This window comes from Ischnura elegans, chromosome 6, assembly GCF_921293095.1.
Source record: "Ischnura elegans chromosome 6, ioIscEleg1.1, whole genome shotgun sequence".
In the NCBI taxonomy this organism is placed as follows: Eukaryota; Metazoa; Arthropoda; class Insecta; order Odonata; family Coenagrionidae; genus Ischnura; species Ischnura elegans.
This window is the reverse complement of record NC_060251.1, coordinates 20635344-20657091: the sequence shown is the minus strand read 5'-3', so window position 1 is coordinate 20657091 and position 21748 is coordinate 20635344. Positions and strand designations below refer to the sequence as shown.

Sequence of the window (21748 nt, the reverse complement as noted above, 5' to 3'; positions counted from 1 at the left end):
ATGGTGTCGTCATATGAGGACGTCAAATCTCTCTTGCTACAATGTAACCAAATGTAACTGTATTGGTTCCCTAAGCTACTAGCAGCTTTTTCATGATGTTACGATCCAGAAGAGAATGGTAACAATGGTTATTTTAGAATTCATATTAAAAAATAATTTTAATCTGGAATTACCAATTTTTTGTAAAGTTATTATAAGTATTTGCTGGTGATTTTTATGTTATTTTCCTTGCCTTTTTGCTAGATTGATGTTAAAAAGTATTGAACGTGATAACTTATGTAAATTAACAAAAGGTAGTCACAAACACTCGAAAAAATGTTTCTATGAATGTTAAATAAACAATTAATGATATAATTATACTAAAAGTACAGTTGAACATTTCTTCTACCTAAAAGATCCAATTCATAAGTTTAGCGGATTAAATCACGATGACCTGTTTCAAGCATAATGTCCTCTTATGAGGACGTCAAAATTTTGCCATTAAATGGCAAAAATGTTTATTTAAAACAATATTACTTCAATATTAGAGTCAATCACACGTAGAAACTCGATTTAAAAAATGATATTGCTTGAATTTAGTAACTCATGAATAAGAGGGTTAACATGAATTCATGATGTCATTCTTCGCGGCAATGCTTAAGGAATACGATAATTGGTTTCATCATGTGTTATTTTTTGTAGAAAATACGTCCAATGACAGATGGCTCTGCGCAATAACAAAATTTACATCCGATACATGAAATTTAAGCGGGATAGTCAAAGTGAGAGCTCCTATTAATTGGATTGTTGCAGCTGTTATCCTCTTTGATTGCATTTAAAAAAAAAGATAAATAAAAATCTTTCTTTTGTGCAGCATTTTTTTTATTTCCCGTGATTTTTGAGTTGTAGTAATACTGTTCAGCTAATGCGCTGTCAGGCTTAAAAATACAAATTTTATTCAAAATTGACAAAAACTTCAAAGAGGCAGAAATTCTAGGCCATCACACAACCCGGAGACGCCGTTGACTCGCACGCAGATCTTTTTCAACTAGGTGTACGGGGTTGAAATATTGCGTCACTTGTCCTCCCCCAAGGCACTTCTGCCTCGCACAGCAGGGGCTTTGGCTTTCGGACGCCATTCTACACATTAATCCTCTACGGCTGTCTTCCACGCAATATTCAATCTAGCACTCAACCTAGCGTCATCATTTCAACTCATCTGTGACTTGATATATCCCCTCGGGAGGCGGCTGCCATTTAGCGAAAGTAATTGAGGTTATTCACTTGTATTTGTTACATTTTGCGTTGGTTACAATCAAATGAAGTTGCTTCTGATTGTAGAATAAGCGTTTCCCCTTATTTATTTGCTGATAGCTTGATCTGTCGTAGTTTTTGTAGGGCTTATTTATCTAGTATGATCTTCTGGTTATCATAACCCCTGAGCGAGCACTTAATGTTCGAAGTAGCTCCAATGAAAATCACACACAAGACAGGCACGGCTATAGCATTTTAGCCCACGCTCTCATCGGGGATAATAGTAACGATATGACTTGCATTATGTTACGCTTGAAAACAAATTATTTAAATGCAGACGATGAAACTCAGAAAACTGAGGAGAATAGGATACCTTTATCAAATCAGTGTTTCGTCGCAAGTCTTTTACAGAATCTCATGATAAAAATCCTCTCGTCCAGCCTTTGCCTTCAGTTCGTTAGTTTGGCCTTTTTTATATGATAATCTTAAATGATTTGGATTTTGTTAGTTGGCTTATAATTGAGGATAAAACCTAACCTTTGTGTTTTAATTTATTTTTCCTACTTAATCAATATGGTTTGAGACCCTAATTATTCCTTGTGGTATTTAGTGTATCTTGTGACTGGAAAAAAATTATTTTCCCACTTATATTTCCCATTTTTATTACTTAAGATCCAAATTATTGCTGTAAAGTGGCTCTTCATTGTTTATATCGTCCAAAGAAAACGTACTCTTTGAGATGTATCTTCGGTTAATCAGTGAGTTAACCCATTGGCAGTTCCACTGGTAAGGATAAAGCCCTCCCAGTTCCAACCCTTTGGTGTGTAAATTAGCATATTCGAGGCAGGGGAGCCAGCAGTTCCCTAACCTTAATCATATGCTGTTTCCCACGTTGTTCTAATAGCCTGAAAATCGCACCCCAAGGATTTTATTTTGGGGGTGTTCTAAGGTTTCAACCGAGCATCGACGGCTCTGACTGCTTTCCTCAGTGTCGAAGGCTCAATCCTGTTTAAAATACTCTTTTAATTTAAAATTCGATGTGGTTGAGTATTTATAGTTTGAAATAATATAAGTAAGGCTAGCCTGTTTAATGTATTTATAAAAGTGAAATGAAAGTGCTTGATCTCTCTTAATTCCTCAAGTACGACTTTGTATGCAATTATATTCCCTCTTAAGATTCAGCGTAGAGCTTTACGGGATTTGCACTGTGATAATTGTAGATAAAAGTTTCCCCAGTATAGCAGCTGGCCACTTAAGGTCGATGAAGAAGCCAGCTGCAATGCCGGCGAAACTGCTGTCTACAAAGATGGACACAGAGGGTGCATATCGCGCACACCTCTACGCTGAATCTTTACCACACCGCGATGCCCTACACAATGATCTTTTGTCTCAATAGGGTGGTTTCCTATCATTTTTTAACTGCCTAAATCGAAAGATTATTACTCCTGGAGTACGTATTTCACGCTTTTAGATTTTTAAATGACGATATCTATTTTTAGCGGTAAAATGAAAAGTGAAAAATTTCAAGCGCGCCAAAACACGACGGCTAAGATTGGATGCTGGGAAAACACCGTGTGACGTTATTCTGGTTCCCGCTGTCGGCGGGTGAAGTAACCTTGGTGAGAGACTTTGAGCGCCGATACGATGCAGGCTGCTAGCAGGTAGCGCTTGGCTTAAATAAGGATTATTAATACCCTATCAAACGAAAGAAACTTTCCGACCTTAGGCAATTTTAAAAGGTGATTATTAAGACATGTTTCCCTGAGCTCTGTGCCTCAGGCATGCATTGGTAATCTCAGACAATGTAAAAATCCTATCTACTCGTATAGAAACTAGGTCCCTGAGACGTCACGCGGAGTGGCATCGCATGGGCGCCAATCTGGCCTTTTTCAAATGCGGTTAAAATTGACCATTGCCATTCGTCTGAACTAGGATTTCTAGAACCAAATAATTTGTATATTATGAATACACTAATGGTGTGTAACGAATTGCAATCAATGCGTTTCGTTTTCTTTGATGAAGGAAACTACCCTATTACGGTAGATTATCTCGACTTAAATTAAGATGTAGTGTAAAAAAAGTATGTCAAAAATTCTTATTTGATGCAAGCCCCGATGGCTCATGTTGGATTGTTCCAAATTTTCTTTAGAGTTTTAATATATTTGGTTTTACCTGGTAGTGGACTCCTCTGGAAATGATTGCTCTTCAAATATCCACTGTTCTCTTGAAAAGTACATTTTTATCCTCTTTCTGCGCTTATGGTATGATTCGACCTGGAACGCTGTTTTCTCTGATGCTCCAGTTAATGCTTCTGAAATATGTAAAAAGCTTTATGGCATTGTTGCTCATAAGAGTTATTCCATTTCTTCATTGCTATCTTTGGAATATGATTAGCTTGTTTCCATTTAAGATGCATACATATAGGCTTGATTCATAGGTATCACATTAGGTAAATATATTTTTTTCTCCGTTGAATCCGAAAATTTATATAAGCCTTCTCTACACTATAGAATGTTTTTTTTAATCAGACCCGGCGAATTTCGAAGTTTCAAATTTTTATTTCGGTGGAAGGCACATAAGTTCTCTTAGGTGTCTATTGTCATACGCTGAGATTATCTTTTTGTGCCCTGCTCTAAAAATTTCCTAAGATGTAACAAGGGTGCAAAAAACAGTATTAGATTGCTGTCACGAAGATCTGTAAGTCGTTAAATAGTTTGATGGATCTAAGGCTTTGCCGGCGAATAGACTGAAGGAAGAGTTCTCGGGTTTCGAGCCGGGTCCAGCGGTTTTTCACCACCGACGTTTCAAATGCGAAATCTGCCATCAGCATTCACCCTGAAGACGATGGCAGACTTAGCCCTCCAAACGTCGGCGCTGAAAAAACCCTGGACCCGGCTGGAAACCCGAGAACTCTTCCTCCCGTAAAATAGTTTAATTGAATTTGTCTATCACTAAGTGAATTATAGATAAGTCAATTGATTTTTTTCTATGAGGTACTTTCGCCCATTTTTTATTCATAACGGCGTTTAAAAAATATCTTTGCTTCATTTTTGTATCGATTTATAACTTTCCTTTTCTCTCCCTTTTAAGGTGCATAGCCACAGCCGGAGCTTACCATTGCAGCGCTGCTATCAGTCAGTAGGGAGGTACGTATTGGTTACATCATCTGCAGGGTCATTTCAATCATTTGACCTCTCGCCTTATCGGCTTAATTGAACTTCATGGAGGTCTTTTTGGCGTTGGAGTGCGACCTTTCCCCTCCAGTCGTGCGTTACACGCTCGAAGATGCATTGCCGCTGCTGTGTTCTTGACGATGGAGGGAAGGCTTATGGTTCTTCTGAGGAGCGAGTGAAAGTTGAATATGTTATCGGCTCGTATCTATTAAAGTTTTTATTATTCGACCGCACTTAATAGTTACTTGTCTCCCATAGGCTATGGCGATCATATTGATGTATCGCTATAAAATCAGCTCTAAAAGTTTAGTATTGGAGTGTCGTGATAGCATTTGATAAAATTCAATGCTCTTCTTTGCGAATTACATCATGTATTTATGAGTTCTTCCACGGGCTTTCAGAATTTAAAAAAACTTAATTTTTTCTTTACGAAATGTAAAAATAATTTTAATAATGTTATTTTAGTAAAAATAGATAAAGAAAATTTACAATCAATATAAATGGTACTGCTCTGATTACACCATTTTGCTCATTGTCAAAACAAATTCGATACATCATTTTACACTTTATCGAAAAAAAGTCGATATAGCTTCAAACTAATACACTAATATTTTGTATGGGGCGGGTCAAGGGTTGGGAGATATTCCGAAGCTTAACCCCTCCTAATGAACTCCCCCTGGAATATATCCCCATCCCAGTACACCCCCCGAATCTTTTCTGCCAACGGCTTTGATTGATTGTTCCAAAAGGGATTTGCGAAGATTTTTCATATTTAATGCCCGTCTCGCAGTTTTTTGATCCGTGTCGCCGAGTTAATTTTGTTTTTGTGCCGTGTCAGCTATATCGCTGCAGATGATAGGGTTCCCACTCGACCGTGAAAACCTTAAAACCGTGAAATAGCCGTGAATTTCGTCATATAACATTAGAAATCTCTCAAACTGGATTGTAGAACTACGATAGGCAGATTAAAAGAAAAAATCGATGTTTCGATTATGTTTCAAGGCCGAGTCACGTGCAGATACTGTCCACGCATTTATCTGTATTCGAAGTATTGTTTATGTGTATTCGTAGCGCAATTATTAATTGGTCCGTGTGCCAGTACAGCACATTGACCTAAAGCCTGCGATTGGAAGACATTAACCCTGGCAAAAAAATCAGGCACTTGTTCACTTCCCTGCCACCCTGCTCTCTCCATTTTCCCACTCACACCCTTTAGCCGGACCTGAATTTTGCTAACGATAGGTGAAGTAATTAGAGATAGCACTTTCATTGCTGCGTTTGCATTCAAGGCATCTGTTGCGTTTGTTACATTTTTTGTTAATGTGCGGCCGGTGATTGTTTCATTATCGATATTTCTGCCTGAAATACCTTATCTATAAACCGTGAATTCGATGACATTTAGACCGTGAAAACCTGGAAAAAACCGTGAATTTTGTAATGTAGTTAGAGTGGGAACCATGGATGAAGTCCCTGTAGTCCGCATCTCAACCAGCCTCCCTCTATTCCTCCATTACCTCCTCTGTTGCTTCCTCTTCCTCGTACCTTGCCTCTCGTTCGCACTCCAGATACCCTCGACCCCGTGTCCTTTTCCGCCGACGGAAGAGGAGGTGCCCCTCAGGGGTGCCGATTCCGCGGCGGCTCTTGTGATTAAATCATGGCCAGGGTAAACACTTCTGCGAGTGACGCAGATGTTTCGTCCGGGGAGCTCGACGTTGTCGATGCTATGGCCACCCCCCGGGGAGTTCGAGAGAAGGGAGGGGTGGGTTTGTGTTTGGGGAAGGGAGACTGGATCAGATGGGAGGAAATTTCGGGGCAATAGGGGGGGGGGGGAGAGAAAAGGGAAGGATAGGTGGGATGGGAGGTGAGGAATACGTAATTGGGAGAAACCACAAGAAGACTTGAGTAATGAGGTGCCCTAGGGTGGAGAAAGGGAGACTAGACACGAGAGGAGACGGTCACGTCCTATTTTACCTAGTTAATTAAATTGATCAATTTAATTATCTGAGTTCAGCATTCTGGGGAAATGCATCTCGGTTGTGGATGCAAAGCGGAGAATTAAATTGTTATTTTATGAATGCAATTTGCGTAAATTTTGCGAGCAATGCGCAGTCTTATCACCCCTAACATCTGGTCATCCAATAGTTTTATGGAATGAAATGAATTTCTTAGATGAAAGAAGCGAGACCAGAAGCATATGTTTTAGTGTATGTATTCATTACTGGGATTGCGAAATCTATTTAATAACCTTAAGAATGTACTGTAGGGGAAGTAGCATATCAGTTCAGGTATGAAAAAAAAGAATCGAGTCAAGGAATGACGATTTCACTGAGAAATATGAAGAAAAAGATTATAAAGAAAGCTGTACTAGCAGCTGGTTTTTGTAAAGAGTCACATTGTATGTATCGTAGTCTTCGAGAGTCTTGGAATAGAACTGTAATTCGCTGGAGGCATAATTGGTTCAGGATATAATTCGCATATCACCCTTCCATCAGATGTCACCGTTTGAGGTGTAAATTGAAGATGGAAACAAAGTGGCTGGAAAAGCAGCGAGTTTATTTAATAACCTCGATGTGCCAAATAACGTTGTGTTTGACAGATGTTAAAGGGATCTCATTGGGAGCTGTTAGAGTCTCAGACGTTTTTGGCTTGGCTGAAATTAGTTGAGTGCCAGAAGACAGACGTCTTTTAGAGCCAAATGCAGACTATCATTTTGGCGGCGCTCATGTATATAGTAACTATGTAGGGTAGGGAAGATATCATATGATAAATCAGCTACTAAGAATTTATGTTAAGCTAATCTTTTTATTTATTATATTTTCAGTTATGAGTTAGCTTTACGTAAAACATTACCGACATTCACTCCACCGTATTTCCTCCATATCCCGTTCGCTAGGATTGTGTCCTGTACACACCAAAATACGAACGAGAAGGATATTGGGCGTTTGCGCGCATTACTTACCTAGATTAAAATGATTAAATCCCAGGTCATGCATAGGGTTCGATGGTACTGAAGTTTATTTTCTCTTACTCCGTTGGTAAACCTATTTTATAATTCTTAAGCTAGTCAATTTAACCCCGAAGACCTTCTTTCACTGTGGTTAATTCTTATATACTTAGTTTTTGTTTGATTGGGGATTTAAATTGGAAACTTCATTTGCTTTAACTATTTCGGATATTTATTCTTCTCGAAGAAGAAGTATCCGAATCGTAGTAAAATTCCCGCTCAAGTTTTTCATCTGCTAGCTTTTTCCATTCCCGTAATTATTTGGAAATTGAGTTTTTTAAATTTTGGCCTTAGTTTTTAGTTATTTCGCACCCACCTTGAGCACACTCATTTATTGAATGACTCGCGGAGCTCACGGAATGGTATGTTGTTATTTGGAAAATTTCCCAATTTGCGAAATAATCAGAAGGCAAGATCGTTTATGTTTATCGTATGTTCCCGGGCGCGGTGGCAGAATGGGGATGCTGAGAAGACATTTCGGAGACCGCAAATGTTAGCAAATGTGAGCGAGCCTTGAACGAAGTGGCCTCGTATCGTCTCTGTACACACCGTATTCCCTCGTGTTTGCTCGATGCTGGTGGAAGGAAGGAAGATCCCTGCTTTAGGCTCAGGTGGTGATTGAATCGGAAGCCGTTCGACGCGCCGAAATACCGAAATATATCGACTGGCCTCTGCTTCCGATACACCAATGCCCTGCGATCGAGGAATGATATTGACACGCCTTCAAAATGCATAGCCTACTCGCTCAGGAATGTATGTGGTAAATCCAACGTTAATTTCTCTCTCTCTCTCCCTTTATCTCATTCCTCAATGAGTTTCTGTAATACAGTAGATTCCGGTTAATTGGGACATATCAGGACTTGTGCACTTTGCCCCAACTAAGCGGCTGCCCCAATTAGGGGGACTCTCTTGTATATGGGAATAACAAACTTTGAAATGGTGGAAAGATGACTGAAGAATGTTTATAATGCAACAAAAGTTTGTTAAAATATTAATTTAATTAAAAAATCAGCGAGTTTAGTTAATTTATTTTCATTTTTAAGAATTATAACATTTTTGTTAAAAATATTTGTCACAGCCTCGGGCGACGCTGAATGAATGTCTTTTACTAAGTCCAATGAAAGAAAAGTCCTATCCTCTTGTGGATAGTTATAAAAACAAGAACTTTCACAATAGAGCAAGAATAGGAACATTTGTGCAAAATAAGAATAAATCAAAGGACGAAAATATAAAAAATGGTATTCTGAAAACAAAAAAAATTAATTTCGTCGCAAGTATAAAGTCAATGTCGCCGACTCATGGCCCAATAAAGCGGCATGCTGTCCCAATCAAGCGGAGAATACTCTGGAATATTCCTCTATTGGGTTCTGTTCTACAAGATCTGCCCCAATTAAGCGGCTGCCCCAAGTAACCGGAGGACCCATTAAACGGAATCTACTGTATTAATTCGTGCATGCTCATTAGCCGAGAAATTCTACGTGTGTACCTTGAAGATAAACTGCACGGAGATTTTTAGTATTGCTTCTTCGTTCACGCATGAAGGGGAGGTGACTGAATGTGAAAGTTTGCTCAGGGTATCGGAACATTCTTGATGACGGATATTCATTAACCCTTTCTAACCCAGAGCTGTTTCTGGGAGAAAGCGAATGTCAAGATTTTTCATTTTGAAAACTTAAAAATTTTGCACTCAACCATAATTATTGTGGCAGCTAAATATTTCGTCGTTACAATTTACACCAAAAAGTAATCCTTGGTTTAGATATTTCCTAAATAGAGCAGGAAATTTATAAATGTTTGATGTTGCTTAGAAGCAAAACTGGGTTATGATGGGTTGCTCTGCGATTAAGAACGATCGGAGTAATGCGTTATATGGGGAGTGATTATTGTTTGAATTGTGTGGAGTTGGAACCCCATGGAAGGAGGATGAGTGAGGACTAAAGGCATTTTTGTTGGGGTCCGTGTGACTCCTCATTGTGGTTTTGATTTAGAATGTTTTAAGGCATGAGGCTGTGGAGGAGAAATGGAAAGGCATAAAAATTTGGATCTGGCATTGTAGTGACGACGACCATCTGGCCATCCATTAATCATAACAGAGTTATCTTTTTATTGTAAAAAGTAAGAGGTTTAGCAGCCTATTTCAAAGAAAAGTCCACAAGCCATGACCATAGATCCTTAAAATAGAATACTGTACTTTCCCTTATCATTTTCCAAGAACGTTAGTTCTCTCCAACATCTCAACGACCCCAATGTCGATTATCCGGTCGGGAACGTGAATACCCGAAAGTATGAATACTTTCTTGTAAATCGGAAGAAGACTATTTTCTCGTACTTTGTCGGTAAATATGTTGTATTTTATTTTGGATTGTCAGTTATTATCCCGGAGCCTATCTTTCACAGATAAATAATTCCAACGGAGTCAACCTCAATGTGGATTAGAGTGATTCTAAATTCGATTGCCTGCTACGTTGACGGAATCTTATAAATGATATATAACGGACTTCACACTGTCGAATTGGCTTGAAATGTTGCACACTTCCTCTTATGACTGTGCAATATTCAATAATCAACATTTGAAATTTTGTTCCATTGTGCTCTAATTAATCAACTAAATTTCCGTGCAGTTCAAATAATAATAGTTCAAATTTTCTCAATAGATGGCGTTGGTTTTAAAATTTTCGTCAGAAATTTCTGCGACAGCTCTGGTTTAATCGATTAAATGATCCACCGCTAAGCAGTAGAAAATAAAAATAAAATAAAAAAGAATAAAAAGAACACGCTTTTTTCCAAAAACAGTATAAAAACAGTATATGAAATAAAATGTAAAAAATAAGCTCCTAATAAAAAAAGGTAAAAAATAAGTTTTTCATCTAAGTGTGGAAGCTGATTAGGTGTAGATATTAATATTGAGTGCTAAATCTTACTCATCTATCAGGCTTTTCAACATTCATATCTAATAAACCTAACCAGCATCCACAATGTACCTACTCTTCGCGTCATGAAAACATCATTTTTTACTTTTTAGAGCATTTTATTTTGTTTTTCGGAAAAAAAACATTGTTGCGTTTTGCTTTCCTCTTCAGCTTCACAAATATGGTGAATACATTTTTTATCAGTTAAATGCAACGTACCTCTTTACTCCTCACTTCAAAATTATATGGTTTATACCTTTTCAAACACACAACCATACTCTCCCATTCTCTCTGCTGCACCGTCAAAAACAATCACCGTTCACTATGACATGCTTCATTGTCTTTCTCCCATCAATTGTCACGTTAGCAGTCAACCTACAATAACTCAAAATTAATTGTTACAGCATATCTTTATCATTTTTATTTTATTATAATTGTCTTTCTTTGATGTCTTTTTAAAATTTATGACATGAGTTTTGAAATTTTTCTAATGGTCAGACCACGTCAAATGATCCCTATACCACCAGTTTTGTGTTACCGACTCTGCCGATATCTAACTTAGCCCAGTGGTCTTCCAGCTCCTTTTCTGCGAGGCCTTGACCCTCATCAAGTGCAGCCTCCCTTTTTCCTGCGTACTGTTATTCGCCCTGACAAGTTTTTCCCTCTGTCTATGGGCAATTATCCGATTGACAAGTTCATTTGACGGAATGCTTGCACAGCTCTGGGGTTTCCTGTTCCATTACGATGTGCGCAGCTGCGCATGATTTCATGAACTCTCTCCCGATGCAGCTGTGGCGTACGATGAGGAAATGAACGCATGGGAATTTGTTGCATCATGGTACTTGAGTTATTGAATTTTATCTCATCATAGTCAATCACACCGCATCCAAGACCATAATTTCTGTGTAATCAATTATTAAAAAAAATACTATGGATCCTGAGAGAATCAGGGCATGTTTCTCAAGTTAACTAATTTCTGACTGGATACATTATCTGATGGGCGTCTGTCATCGTAACAGCGATGAATATCAGGCTCATAGTGACTTATTTTGTATTTACCATGACATTGATGAATCGGATGGCTGTTAAAATAAAAGAGTTAGCGGGAAATATATATGTTTTGGACAACATTTAATTATAACCGAGTTCGCGATTGATTTGAATAGACAGCAAGATATGATCTTTACCATTGATTCTCCCTTCTCGTAGATTCGCTGTCTCTATTTTTACCATCTCCACAACTAATTCCCGTTTTCCTTCCGTAATGTCGTCGGTGATTTAGTTCTGCCTTTCCGACGGGCCGCGAGTCGCAGTTAGGTAGTTTTTTCTCTCTTTAATTTACTACGTGTACAGTGGACAAGCGCAAGGTTGCAGACTGGCGCATGCCGCGGTTTTTGGTGCCTGAGCACGTCGCTTTAAGTTGATGGCGATGAAACAAAGTGGGCTGACAGGTGACCGTGTGCTTTGGCACGTCTTTTAAGTCGTATACGAGGGATGCTCAGGGGAACCGCACGTCCGGAATGAGCGCTCGGAATTCGAAAACAGGGCCGCTCGACAAGTGCATCTGGAAAGAGGGGTTTACGGCACTGTACTCAAGGGATAGGTCGAGGTAGAGCGCGTCAGGGTCATTTATTGTGCCAAAAATCACAAGAACCTGACTATGACTCACCGGAAATTGCGTCAAGGGTTGTAGTTGACAGAAAACTGAATTCTAGATCGGTATCCTAAAGCAAATGAGAACGCATCACCCAAATCCAATTGAGGGCATTTTTTCTTTTTTGTAGTCAATCATTACTCGTTTAAAAATTAATCAATCATCTTGAAATATTGAGAGTTCATAGAAAAGAATTTTTGTCAACCTTTGCCTCGTATATGAAAAAGTACGTTCGAACAATGTCAATGTATAATTTGTAATTTATTTATTTTTTTTCTTTTCATGACGAACTACATACTTTGGTGTATTTAACCAATTTATAATGTTCAAGTTTGAGATACTGGCAAAAATTGATAATGGTCTACTTTACATACCTGAAAAATTCGATGAGACAAAAAAATTGTTCGATAAATTCGTCTTTGAAGGAGTCTGACCGAGCAGTAGAGATGCGGACTCTTTTATAATGCAAAATTAAATGCAGTATTTTACAATTGCAGCACGGCTATAAGTTCACTTGATTTGAGGAATAATCATAGCCAAGAATTTGAAATCCGTGGAGAATGATAAAATTCCTCATTGGAGAAATAAAATTTCTGCTCCTGGACTCGAACCGGTATCACCCCAATCCGCGCCGACTGGTTGAATTAATTGAGCTAACAAGTCATTCTTTTCCTATGAATATAGTTTCCATCCTTATGGCAAACTTGCGGGCTACTTACTAAAGGCTTAGTGCTGGCTGGTGCGTGGGTGTCAGTATAATTCGTTGAACTTCATCTGCCGATTCCCTTGGAAGTGGAAGGGAATTAGTTTTTCCGAACTATCTCGGATTGCAGCAATATCTCTTAGCCCACATGTGGAGGAATTGCTAATGCAGACAATTAATACTCCTTTAGGAGTTCGAATGTAAAAAAGACTCACTCTTTCTTTTCTCTCCACTCATTTTTAGTGCGTTTTATCCGTTTCGTAATTTCTTCCGTTCTTTCCCATTGCTAAAAACACCTATAGTAACGATTTAAGAGTAGAATAGCGTAGATTCCTTTATCAAAGAAAAATAAAGGCTTTGATTGGGATTCGTTACCCACCATTAGTGTATTCATAATATACAAATTATTTGGTTTTTGAAATCAGAGTCTAAACTAATGTTAATGGTCAATTTTAACATCATTTAAAAAAGGCTAGATTGGCGCCCATGCGATGCGACGTCATAGATGCTATACGATTAGACAGGAGTTCCACATCTTCTGAGATTACCAATGCATGCACGAGGTACAGAGCTCAGGGAAACATCTCTTAATAATCACCTTTTAAAATTGCCTAAGGTCGGAAAGTTTCCTTCGTTTGATAAGGTATTAATAATCCTGATTTAAGCCAAGCGCTACCTGCTGGCAGCCTGCATCGCACCAAGGTGGCCTCACACGGCGGCAGCTTGAACCACAACGACGTCACACGGGCTTTTCCCATCATTCCCAGCTTTCATACTAAGCCGTCGTATTTTCGCGTACTTGAAAATTTTCATTTTTCATTTAATCGCGAAAAATAGATATCATCATTTAAAAATCTAAAAGCGTGAAATACGCTCTCCAGGAGTAACAATATTTCGATTTTGGCAGGTAAAAAAATAGAAAACCACCCTAGTCTATATTTTCTCTTGTATTCACTGTTGGCTTTGAGGGACTAAAATATGACGTATCCTGGACATTATGCAATCGTCAGTGCTCATTTTTACTGAACTGATTATTTTTCAGATGTTGGGGATGAAATCAATAGATTCCCAGTGAGAGTAGGCATGCGTGTTTTACTGCCCGCATTTGAATCCATAAATTTTATCTCCAGAGATTATGTGACACCTGTCGACTTTATCTTTAGTCTAGATAAAAGTATGATAATTTAACATGACATTTGAATTTTATGACTTCATTTGCTTAGTTTTTCTTCATTTGCGCCTTCATTCTATGCAGAATTGATTCATTGCATATAAAATGCTCTAGTATGTATCGACATGGCGTCCTTTAACTCTCCTAATAAAGTCAAAGCTCTCTGAAGGCGTTTATTACCTCCGCGATCGGCTCGTAATCTTGGTTTCCGAGTTTTTATTCAATGCCATGAAGTGCTGATGGGCAGAAAAGCGAGAAGACTGTAATGAACGAAATGAAACGAGCTGCGAACGGGGATGGAGAAAGATATAGGTAGGCATCAAGGAATTCAAACAGCCTGAATTCAAAATTTACACTTAGCTGTGAAGGAGTATAATCCTCCAAATTGGCGTAATAATATTGGAATTCTTTAGTGAATAGTTAATTTCTTTGATTTTATTCCTTTATAGACTGTGACCCGCGTAAAAACTGGATTTTACGAACGGTGTCTAAATGTTCCATACATTTTTATCGTATAACAAAATTTTAGCAACATTATCATTAAGTAAATACATATTACGTAAAGTCAGTGTCTTTTTTGAGAGTTCATAATTTTTTTCTAGTTGCCTTAATATCAAAAATTGTGATAATAGGCTCTATCCTAGGTTCACTAGTATAGAGCGGATGGGGGAGGTAATTAACGCCTGAAGAGCGCTCTGAGTTCTACCAGGAGAACTTATTATGCCATGCTGATTCGTATTCGAGCATTGTGTACGTACAACAAATTAATCTTGCACAGAATGACGAAGCAAAACAAAGCACATGATGTAGTGTAATTGGACTATTAATGTCAATTCGACCACGTATTCTCATTGATGATGCTACACGTGTAATTAAAGAGGAAAGGTGAGAAAAATTTTATTGCCAATGGTTGTGGTCGGTTCATTGGACGCCTAGGTGTCATTTAAGAGTTGTCCAAAATAAACTCTGCTGAAGTTTTCTTTGCTCTTCTTTCACTCTAATAAAGCTTCGCAAACAGCAGTCGGATTTCGCACGAACCTAGTCTTCCTCCATCGTTTGGGCACCAAAGAACCCCCGCCATTAACCGAGGCAATACTTTTCCCTTTTGTCCCTTCCCTCCCTAAATACGACCAGGGCGGCGTCGAAGCTGTTGTTTGCCCTCCACGTCTTCCTACCAAATATAAGCCTCCTAGCAGGGAGCAGGGCTTAACTTCCGGGGGGCGTACGTAATCTTTCTCTTCTCGAGCGCTAAGTATTTTCGTGTATTCTCATTGATTTTCTATGAGAGCGGCGGCCGCGACGAGGAGTCTCTTAAAGGTGCTATCCCAGCGTGCAGTGCGTTTAAACCGACGGGGGAGCCACCGGCCACGCGTTCCGCCATTGTGTGAATGAAACGTTCTTGGCATCACTTCCATCGCCTTTTACGTTCGTGGAATCGCTTGTAATCAATCAATCAGACGCCGGGCGATTAATGGTGCTCTATCAAACTCATTTCTCTCTCATTTCAGTCACCTAATGCCGTCTGCACACCACATTCTCTCTTATTTCACCTCAATTTGCATCATTCATGCGACGGAATGTTATCCTAAATAGCTATTTCCATTCCTTAATTACCCGTGTGTGTGTTTCAAAGTAATTTTACCGCGTGAGAATTCCAAATATGATCCTTTTGTCCCCCGAGCTGAGTGTCATCTCAATTTTAAGCCTTCCTGTAATGCTTGGAGCAAAAAAAGCTTAGTGCTAGAGTTAATGAAGCTGTTAGACGTACCATGTTAATTAGAATGTAATTTTCAAAAGTAGTCATGGCATATGATTTATGGGACTAGGTTTAAAAAAAGCACAAATTAGTTTTCTGTTTGTGGCTAACTTGGAATTTTAATTCTAAAGATTGATTTTGGAAAGTGGTATGAATGCTTATTTGAGCAATGCTTATAAAAAATACTTGCTATCTTATTGGTACACCCTATTTTAATAATTAGTCAACCAAGAATTCGTCGCATGATAATCATTAAGAAGGTCATAAATTCTGAGAAAATATAGTAGTAATTTTGAAGTAATATAAGTGAACCGGAATAAAGTTGGCTACCTACCCTAAAGAATCCTACCCCAAGCATCCTCGCGCGTGTCTACCAAGTTATCCTCCGATAAATATCTCCATGGTTTCCTTTTATCATAATTCTTCTTAATTCCTTATTTCAGCCAAACAAAACCCCTTCCTTATTTCGACTTCACGGCATTGTGTATGAACAAGGGTAGCAGCACTATGATTATTTAATTCGCGGATAATATTAAACTCCAGGTCGAATCTAGCTAATCGTGCTTCGTCCTTCCTCAAACTCATCGAGTATATTCGCATGAGCAATATCGACTTCTATGGTCTTACCTCATTATAATTTTTATACCGATGTCAAGGATACCTCGATTCTAGTCAAATATCGCTAAAAAGAAGACTTCTGCAGGGAAAGATTTGGGTAGTTTTTGTCCAGTTTTCTGTCTTCCTCTCCTCATATATTTGGGTAGAATCATTTGAGGTTTGTTTAAAAATTTCTTGACGCAATATTGTAAAAAAGGTTGAAAATATTTTTTGCCTCTTCTATTTTAAATTCACTAGCTCATATTTTCACAGTTAACTTTTCAGCTCAAAATTATAGTGCCTAAAATATCCTTCAAGATTAATTGTTCCATTTGAGGCGCCATATTTAGTGCTGGTCTATAGTGAAAAAATGGTAATAGCATCGCTCCCTGAAGACCTTAAATCGTCCAACAGAAGGAACTTCGCTGTTCAGATTTATTTGCTGTAAAAAAAAAAAAAAACATGGAATGCATTTGTTCTGAGAATGACTTGAGGCTTTTTTCGTATAACCATCAACATCGAGGTAAAGTAATTCACTTCCACCCGACCTGTTGCCTCTTCAGTTAATATATGTGTCCATGCGGCAACGGATCAGTTTAATGTAATTTGAGATCCGGGGAAGAGTTGTGCTCTTTTATTTGCGCTCGTCGGTGATGTTTTGTTTTTGCGTGCGTCGAGGGGAGGGTGGTCGCTTCGCTGCTTCCCTGCCGCTGGTCGCGTGCCACTCTGGATCGACTCTCTCCTTCAGTCTGGAGTCGAGTGCGGATTATCCCGTCTTCATGGAAGCACCGAAAGTGACGCGTTGTGTGGGGGTGGGTCGGTGCTGCACGCCGGACAGTTTCCTCGAAGACCCTCAAGGGAACATCCAGGCCCTTTTTACTTCGACCCTTAAATTCGAAGGACTTATCTTTTATTCTCATTTCCGACGCATTATCTCATTTCGTACTCTTACTCTAGGGTTCGGTACGACTCATGGAAGTTATAGTAATAGTTAGGACTAGATTATGGTAATATATTAATGTTAGAATTAGTATTATCATCCAGGCCCTTTTTACTTCGACCCTTAAATGCGAAGGACTTATCTTTTATTCTCATTTCCGACGCATTATCTCATGTCGTACTCTTACTCGAGGGTTAGGTACGACTTATGGAAGTTATAGTAATAGTATGGTAATATATTAATGTTATAATTAGTATATCGCTGTTTACCGTTTGTCCCTATCCAGTGTTAGTACATTAGGAGGAATATCTTTGCTCATATGGATTTTCATTTCGCGTTGGATTGTTCGATGGTTATCTCCATGTATACTCGGTCTTTACTTAGTATATTTTTTCTCCAGTAAAACAGGGTTAGTTACCATTTTCTGGATGTACAGCATCGATCATTTTTATTAGTCTTTAACGTACGATAATTACCGGTTTCTTGGGTATCCCAGGGACTAATGCTGGCTTTGATGGTTCCCTCGGTAAGACTTAGAAAAAGTTGGGTGATGAACATCCCGGCCATCGCTTTGCTGTCATATTTATTTCAATCAATTTTTATCAAATAATATTTTCTTTGTGCAATGAGTGACCCTTACAGAAAAATATTAGTCGTCCAATCGGAGTAGGTTACGTTCAGTATTCATTAATTTTTAGGGTCTCTCTAAGTACTAGGGAATGCTAATTTTACTCGTTTGCCATACCTTCCCTTATGTCTGCTTCATTTTGTGCCTGTGGTATCTTCTGGCTCTCTCAGAGATCGTTGACCGTTTGTATCGGGTGTTGTTATCAGGATTTATGTGTTAATTCGTGCCAATTACCATCGCTCTATGCTTTTCTGACTATTCAATTTCAAAACTTCGTTGTTTTTTAATCACAATTTACTGTTTTTAATGTAGTCACTCTCTTTTGTGTCCTAAGCTAACGATTTTCATCTACATCTTCTTCTCTCCTCTCCATTGACCTGATGTATCGTATTGAATGATCTGCCAATGGAAATCGTGTGTAGAGTCTTGTTCCGATGGCTTTAAACAATGCGCCTAACAACCTTTTGTGGACCCAGTGATGGGATGACACGATTTCAGGCTCATCTCCGCCGTCTCGGATACTGACAACCTGGCATGTTTCCCCGATCAATGTCTTTGGAGCCGATCGCTTGTGTCCGGGAACTCATCTGGTTGAGCGATGATGGATATCCGGGACACCCTTGTACCTCCGCCTATCGCAGCCTACCCCTCCTGCTGATCCCTCCACGGCAATTCTACTTCGGGGGTTATATTGCTGGGAGATTTTTTAGTCGGCAGCTGGGAGATTTTTTAGACCCGCTTCCCCCGCCCTCGGGATTTAAATGTGGGTGATACATCGGTGTATTTTCAAACATCGCCATCCGTATTTTAAAATATCCCTTTTTCCACTTTGGAGCTTGCGATGTTGGATTCGACAGTTTGTCTTTACCCTCATTTTCTACCCTGTCATTCCGACCCTCTGGATGTAGACTCAGTCGAAGTATCGATTTTTTTGTTACGTATCGAAGTATTTTAAAATGCACCCTCAGCGCATGTAAATAATACCACTCTTGAAGTTGTGATGGGGATTTTTGAGTCGGTCTTTTGTTTCTCTTTTCTGCCCTTCACATAGTCCTTCCTGCCGTACCCGCGAGGTGTACGCCTGGGTGGCAATTTGTTGTATCGTTAAATATCGCAGCATTATAATACATCCATTTAAAATTTTCATTCAGGAACTAGTCGAGGGGGGTTTTTGATTTGGCAGCTTGTGTTCTCCCCATTTCTCACCTTGCCTACCCCAACCTCAGGATTTATATTTTCAAAGCATCAATGTATCGCCAACTATCGATGTATTTATCCCTTCAGAATTTCCTCTAATGATAGAGATAGGGAATAATGATAGAGAATTAGTGAGTGTCCTGCGTATAACCTCTCTCTCCAATTCCTCATATTTCTTTCTGTCGCATTTAGGCCTTGGTGGCTCATCGATGTATCATTAAATTATGATATATTATAACATAATACGAAGAAAATATTTTTATGGATAATTGATTATATATCGTTGTCGTGTACCAGCGATAACCTTGGTAACGGTTCAAGCAATACATACGGTTCACCGCTATTATGACTATTATTACGTTGTATGTCATTATTATTTAACTAAAATACATATTATCATATACATTTAGAGTCTATATAATAGACCATAAGTGAACATTTCAGTATCATATGTGCTTTTTTTATTTGAACTGGTTCTAAATCCGTCGTGGTAAAGTTATCGCGATTCTGATGATAACCACTATTATTTTTAAAAATTAATTATCACAGCTTATCGCACGAATTAATGCCACTTTTTCGATATAATGTTATTATTTTATTGTGAATCCCAATTTTTGATAAAACCTGGTCTGTCCGCATTCCCCCCTCTTTTTTTCCTTTACCCCTATCATATCCTCCCCCATCCCCATTATCGCTATCTCTTCCCTCCGCTGCTTCCTGAACATATGAAGCTCCGTTCAATGAAATTTGCTTTTGTCCCACCCCTTCGCTGTACGCTCAGGGTTCGTGTCCGTAAGTAATTCGCATATAGTAATCTGAATGCACTCTCAGGAGTATTTGGTAGTGGTTGAGTTTATCCCAATGTACTCCGCATCATCGGTTATTCGATATACCTCTTTGGAAACGCCGTGTCGCAAAAATGTACAATCTGCATACATGGTACTGGGATGAGACCTCACAATGGATTTACATTGGCGACCGAGTATAATATAAAATATTTTTCGCTTACAATGAACAGCTTTGATAAAATTTGACTTCACTCCAAGCATTCCAAACGTTGGTGCACGTAATATTTCGACTTCCCTTTTTCGTTGACTCGGTAGTTTTCGTAACACTGTCTGGCACTTGCCTATCGCGTGGGTTGTGGGATATTATTCGGATGTATTTCATCTGTTTAAAACGCTGGCGTGCCATCGAATCAGTGTTACCATATGTAGTGATGATTCCGATTACGGAAAGGTTCTGATGGAAATAGAAATATTGACCAACTTCAGAAACTTGCCAATCGATTGCTTTTCATCATTCCTTTATGTACTCTCCCTCTCCTCTTACCATTCATTAATCCATATTGTTAATTTCGATTCCCCATTTTCAAAAAAAACTCTCCCTTCCTTTTTTTATCATTATCACTGGTTAACATTTCCGTTATTGGTTTGACGCTAACTCACTGCCGCATACTCCAGATATATGCTCTGATGATTTGTATCTATGCTTTCTTTGTATTTCATGCTTTAAGTATATCCTTAATTGGTAATTTCCTCTTTGCTCAGGCTGTTAGTTTTGACTTCTTTAACGCTGCATAATTATATCTTACATTTATTCGTGTTGATTTTAAGGTGATTATAAGTCTGTCTTTCCCGTATTTCCTATAAACTTTTTCACATTCTCCTCTGTCTCTGCTATGGCTGCACTGTTATCGGTAATTTGTAGGTTGCTATTTTGATTATTTTTTCGCTCCTCATAATATTCCTCCTCACTTGTGTTGTAGAGTATTTCCTCGATTCTTTTCCTTTTCGACCGTCACTCCTTCTTAAGAATTCTTACTCTCGAATCTAGAAGATCCGTAACTTATTTTCCTCTTTCTTCGGAGTCCATTGTGCAATAAATCAATTCCCCAAGGCCGTACTCTTCAGTGATCAAAGCCTTTTCCAAACCATGTGATATGACATTCCACATTAAGCTCTTTGCAAACATTAGAGCATCTTTTTTTCATTGTGCTCATAATCAACTCCCTCCTGCAGCTTACCGCCGCTTTCTCTTGTCAGGAGCTCATTGAGGGTTTGATAAGATTGTGGCAAAAAGAACATTATTAACACTTTTTCCCAACGCAAGTTTAAATGTCACCAGGTCAATTCATATGCTATCGTCTTTTAAATTGCCTCGAGAAATACTCCCATTCCCACCTTCCATTGAGAGGTATATTGAGTTGAAGTATATCAAGACGAAAATGAGTGGAATTGGATACACAATAGGCACCCGTACAGATGGTGAAATGTACGAAACAGCCTGTGTTGCGAAATATTCGAGTAAAGGGCTCGAAAAAGGTTTGTGTCATGTTGCGAAAGAAATTTCGAATAAAAGTAATAATTTAATCGTAAACATTCCAACTAAATTTGGTTGGATGTAGTCAAAGCAATTGAAAATATTTTGCTCGAAAACGGATGTTTTCAGGAATGATTTTTTTTGCAAGTGGAAGATAGACCATGGTCCGGTGTCGTATATGGGATGGAGATAATTATGTCTCAAAACTTTAACCGTGGATTGCTGATGCCAGTGGGAACCAAAATTAACAATGACGGTTTGGTCGAAAACTCATCATTTTTAAACTATAGTAACTTTGAGCCAAGGGCTTCGATTGGTCTCCAGTTTGCCCTGTTGCCGGATGCTCTGGACAACTCATGACTTCGAATGTTTTGCCCATAGAGTTTATATGGCTTTGCCATCCTGAGATCGCGATATATCCGAGGCAACAGGGAAAACTCTCCGCCAATCTGAGCGCTTGG

General features: G+C 38.8%; 1 protein-coding gene across 2 annotated transcripts in view; it reads left to right on the top strand.

The window, feature by feature from the left end:
• Nucleotides 1–21748, top strand: part of LOC124160168 — a 411734-nt gene that overhangs the window by 201150 nt on the left and 188836 nt on the right. For both annotated transcript variants that reach the window (XM_046535929.1, XM_046535930.1), the window contains exon 4: nt 4324–4379. The gene's annotated coding sequence lies outside the window, so the exon portion shown is untranslated. The remainder of the gene's footprint in view (nt 1–4323; nt 4380–21748) is intronic.